Below are 6,000 nucleotides of genomic sequence, written 5' to 3'. Positions count from 1 at the left end.
TCTTGCAGAAGCCAAGGTATGTGAAGTACAACTCCGCTCGAAAAATCCAACTATCCGGGTTGCCATCGCCACTGAATCTAGGTAGAAACATTATCCTCGTTGGAGTCCGATGGATGAAAGCACCAATGTAGCAAATGCTTCAATCTCAAAGTATAATTGATAAGAACTAACCTCTATTACAATTACTAGTAGCCGGACTAACACTCAAATTGCAGTCTAACCATGAAAATACAGAAATTGAGATAGTTGTGGATATAGGAGAAGACACACAATTAGAAGAAGGGAGATGAGAAGCTTAGACCTGAGAAAGAGGTTGAGAGGAGAGACATTTTTCTTCAACAATACGCATAACCGATACTTTCTAACCCCTAGTCCTTTTAACCAGTTGCCAATTGAGCCTGGATCCCAAATAAAACTCTCCAATATTTTACTCAGCCCAATAATTCCAACTGAATTAGTTACATTCACCACTTCTAGCCTATAGGCCCTTAAGAAGTCAGTTTGGTTCACAACATTCTTGGTACTCCCTCCGGTTAGGCACAAAGTAAAATATTTCCTATCAAGAAGTTACTTATTTTCAAACGTCAAATTAGAGATGTCTGGTTAGCGAATGAGACATTTCTACCAACCAACCTCTTGGCTGGAAGCAGGCATTCTGGGCCATGCAATAACTTTCAATATTCAAATCAATGGGCAAGAGATGGTAATCATAATCCAAAACACTCGTTACCTAGCCCAACTAAAAATGGAGGGTATGCACATAGCCATGAACAACTACACAAATCAAGCTTGGATCAACAACATTCTTCACCCTCTAGCTCCCCATATGAACCACACGCTGATCCAAGCCATGCAGGAGCAGTGGAATCTACCACAGACTCCCAACCAATTCATCAACCTCCCAATGAATCTACCATTATTTCCATCGGAGGAAAGCATAAACATCAGGCCTATTTTCATGCCTTGGAATCAACAAGCACATCAGGAACCAAACATTCTCCCAAATATGGCTCCAGTAAACCTTGAGCCCAACCAAGTCAATGTGCCAGGACCAAACATGAATCCACCACAACCTCCAGTAGAGGAAGAAGAAGAAACCCTTTAACAAGGTACTCAATTGAGTGTGGACTTTTCAAACCTAAACGAGGTAAAAATACTACTCTTCCCAGAACTATGGAGCAAGAATATACATTCAGTTGCCCGAGCACCATGTACAAATGCTCAATGCATATTCGTCCACCACAAGATCCCACAGTAGGAAAGCAAGCAATAATCCTAGCACCATCAAGAAGGAGGAGCCACAACACAGTGGAGAGGGAGTCCAGTGTCAACCATCAACAAGCACCTCTAATGAATAGAGCCACTACTATAATCTTTTGAAACGTTAGAGGTGCTAACAATGATGATTTTCGTCGTAACTTTAGGGATGTAATTGATACTCATAGGCCTTGCATGAATGGCCCTCCTTGAGACTAGGATGATGGTGCATGCACCTCCCCTAAATGAGTTTAGTTTTTCTGAACTCATAGAAGTTCCTGCGGAAGGTCAATCTGGAGGCATGGCCATTCTCTACAATCATAATATCGTGACTGTTGAGCACTTCACAAAAAATGATCAGGAAATTCATGCCCTTATACAAGTACGACCTTTTAATTTTAAATGGTTGTTTACTGCAATTTATGCTAGCACTAAAAGCCACTATCGAGATATTATATGGGATAATCTTAAATCAATCTCAAATACCTACAAAGGTCCTTGGTTGTTAGGAGGAGACCTTAATGATATTACTAGTAGTAACGAAAAATTAGGAGGCAGGCCCATGGATATGTCTAGAGCTTCAAAACTTTGGAAAAATATTGACTATTGTAAGCTAATTGATCCAGGCTTCAAAGGAAGCAAATTCACGTGGTCAAACCATAGGAAAAAGAAAGGGCTAATAATGGAAAGATTAGATCGTGTACTAGTAAACGAAGACTGGTTAAATAAATTTCCAAATGTTTCTATCACCCATCTTCCAAAAATCACTCGGACCACAAACCGATTCTAGTTAAATTAAATAATTATAACCACCTTAATAACAAGGTTTTTCGACTTGAGAATATCTGGTGTACCCACCCAAATTTTGGAAACATAATTTCCACCCAATGGAGAAATAAAGAACTGTTGGAAGCTAGTGAATCCTTCACTGACTTTATAAAAGTTTGGGATAGAAATTTTTTTGGTAAAATTACTAGGAATAAAAACAAGCTCTTAGCAAGACTAAATGGTATTCAAAACTCCCCTCATTATATCCATAGTCCTTTTCTACAAGACTTAGAGGAGGATCTCATCAAAGATTATAACAATATCCTTAAATTAGAAGAGGACTATTGGAGGAAGAGATCTTAAATTAACTGGCTTAATGAGGGTGATGCCAATACTAGGTTCTTCCAAATATCCGCCTCAAATAGGAAGCGTCAGAACCATGTTAGTTTCTTCAAAAATAGTGAAGGTGCATGGATGGATAACCATCAAGATATCCTAATAAGCTCGACCATTTTACCTCTATATTCACCACTAGTCACAAAGTTACAAATCGGTCTAATATGTTGCATAGTCTAACTAGTTTTGAAAACACTGATCTTATATCCCTAGATAACCCTCTTCTCGATTATGAAATTAATATAGCAATCTTTTCTTTTAAGCCTTTCAAATCAGCAGGGCCAGATGGGTTTCACCTTTTTTTTTTTATCAAAAATATTGGAAAATTTTAGGTACCTCCGTTAGGGATTTTTGTCATAAAGTTTTTAAAGAATATACTACCTCTCCGAAAATTAATTCAACCTATCTCTGCTTAATCCCCAAATTCCCTAATGCCAACAACCTTAACAATTTTCGACCAATTAGTCTTTGCAATACTATCTATAAGATTATTACAAAAATAATTGCAAATAGGCTTAAACGACTAATTGATAGTCTTATAAGCCCTACTCAAGATAGCTTCATAAAAAATAGAAGGGCCAGTGACAATGCCATTATTATCCAAGAACTTATTCACCAATTCAAAAAAATGAAAGGGAATAATCGTAAAATGTTAATTAAAATAGATCTAGAAAAAATATTTGATAAGTTAGAATGGTCCTTTATATATAGGACACTTCTATACTTCAAATTTCCCCCTAAAATCTCCAAATTAATTATGTCTTGTATCACTTCAACATCCACTGCTGTTCTAGTCAATGGCACAAAAACTAACTTCTTCCACCCAAGTCGGGGAATCAGGCAAGGTGATCCAATGTCCCCATATATTTTTATATTATGCATGGAGATGTTATCAAGATACATAAACTACCAAGTGGACATTAAAATATGGGACCCCATTACCCTGGGCCATAACTGTCCTCCCATATCCCATCTTTTCTTCGCAGATGATTTAGTTCTAATTGGCAAAGCTAATAACAAAACTGCCTCATCCATTCAAATAGCTCTTAAGCACTTCTGTGATATATCTGGGCAATCTATTAACTTTTCCAAGTCCAGAATAATTTTCTCAAAGAATTGTAGCAAACTAACTAGTACCAACATCTCCCTATCACTAGGTATAAAAATTTACAATTCTTTTGGTAAATATCTGGGTTTTCCAATTATTGATAGTACCCCCAAGCACAAATACTATCAATATATCATTGATAATATGAGAGCTAAACTCTCCGGGTGGAAATGTGATAAATTAAACTTGGCTGGTAGAGAAACTTTAATATCGTCAACTCTTTCTAGCCAACCAGTGTACTACATGCAATATACAATGTTACCTCCTAAGACACTCAAGAAAATTGACCAAGTACAAAGAAATTTTCTTTGGGGTACGACTGATCAAAAAAAAGAAGCTTCATCTTGCCAATTGGGATTTGGTAACTAAAAATAAATCTCAAGGTGAATTAGGATTAAGAAAGGCTAGAACCAAGAATTTAACATTATTAGCTAGTCTAGCCCGGAGATTAGCCAATAACCCCACAAACTTATGGGCTATTACACTGCTCCGAAAGTACTCTCAGAAACCTAGTGAAAAGGGCTCCTTTGTTTGGAAAAATATTATCAAAGGCTAGAAAATTTGCCAACAAGGAATGTCCTGGTCCATCCACAGCTCCTCTTCCCTAAACTTGTGAGAAAACAAATGGATTTCCAACTCAAATAACCTTAGAACCTATGTGATTGGTCCCTTAACCAAAGAAGAGAACTCTCTTAAAATAAGGGAGATTAGATCCGAAAACAAGTGGCACTTTAATAAAATATCCTTTAATATCCCGCAGGAGATAAAAGGCAATATTATATCCACCTTCATCCCCAGTGATTGTAACAAAGACTCTCTAACCTGGGACATTAATGAAAATGGGATCTTTACTACAAAATCGTGTTATGAACTAGTTGAGGCAACACCCCATCGATAATAGATTTCAATTGGATATGGAGTTTGCATTGCCCCAATAAAATCAAATTCTTCTTGTGGCTTTGTTATCACAATAAATTACCCTGCCGAAGCTATCTATCACATATAGGTATGAACATAGACGAGCAATGCACAATTTTTAGTAAGGAGCAAGAAACAATCACTCACATATTCATCACTCACCCTCTAGTTCAATCACTATAGAATGAACTAGGTTTCAATACTAGTTATTTCCAGTCAGGTAACCATAATTGGCTCCTTTACCTCAAGGAAAAAAACCCTCATATTCCAAACAAACACCTGCCTTGGTGTACTTTGTTCCCCTTCTTAATTTGGAACATCTGGCTAACGAGGAACAACAATAACATTAATAATACGTCCATCCATATCTCCTTAAAAAGGATTTTGAATCAATCCATCGAATATAATTTACTAACGGATCGTGAGTCCAACTGGGATAGAAAAATTGACCTAACAATTAGTTGGTCAAAACCTCCTCCTGGTTGGTATAAGCTGAATATCTATGGAGCTTTTGATAAAGAAAAAGATACTAGAGGTATATGAGGAATTATTAGAAACCATAATGGTGACTGGATGTTAGGGTTCGCTTCTAAAATTTCTCCCAAAACACCAGTACGCGCAGAGCTAATGGCACTCTACCAGGGTCTTTGTATTGCAAAAAAGGAAGCTATATCCATTGGAGATAGAGGCTGATGCTACACAGGTAATTTCTTTCATCAATGAAGGATGCAAAGCTTATGAATCTGTTATTAACTCATGCAGGTTGCTTCTGGCTCAAATGGACATGGTGGTGATGCATCACAACTTCAGGCAGGGGAATGAAGTCGCCCACAGCCTAGCAAAGCATGCAGGAGTCTTACCAGTATTCAATAAAATTGAACTTTGGTTGTTTGCCCCACCTTTTGTTCTGGCCAGGATGCTGGCAGACAAGGGTGGTTTTAGTTTTGTTAAAACTATTTCTTTGAAGTGTTGTAGAAATCTTGCTATGTTTGGTAATCTGCATGCAATGCATGGATTATCATCTAATGATCCACAGGATCAGACATCCTACTGTAATTCCTAGTTTAATATAATGAAATAAATATCTTTTCCGTCAAAAAAAAGAATGAGAGATCTTGACTATTTCACTACATCTTTTGATGATACATACTCCCTCCGTTTCAATTTAGATGAGGTAATTTGAATAGATATGAAATTTAAGAGAAAAGAGTGAGACTTTTAAAACTTGTGGTCTTAAAAGCTTAAGGGATAAAATTTTTGTAGGACCATGACATTTGTATGGTTATAAAAGCTTCTCATTAAGGGTAACATAGGTAAAATGATAGTGTCATGGCCCACCACATCATCATGCCACGTAGGTGCCACTTGGAATATATTTTTGCCATATGAAAGGATTATGTAAGTTAGGGACTAGCTTTTGGTGAAATATTCTAGAACTATGGAGAATTTCCTTGGGAAAGCTCTAGATATTTATGGACTTGGTAGGAAGACTCTTTTGGAAAGCCATGGAATGTTCTAGTCATGTAGAAAATTCTAGAGGGTGTACTATTTAT

The sequence above is a fragment of the Nicotiana attenuata genome, chromosome 6 (assembly GCF_001879085.1).
Source record: "Nicotiana attenuata strain UT chromosome 6, NIATTr2, whole genome shotgun sequence".
In the NCBI taxonomy this organism is placed as follows: Eukaryota; Viridiplantae; Streptophyta; class Magnoliopsida; order Solanales; family Solanaceae; genus Nicotiana; species Nicotiana attenuata.
Note: the sequence above shows the minus strand (reverse complement) of the source record.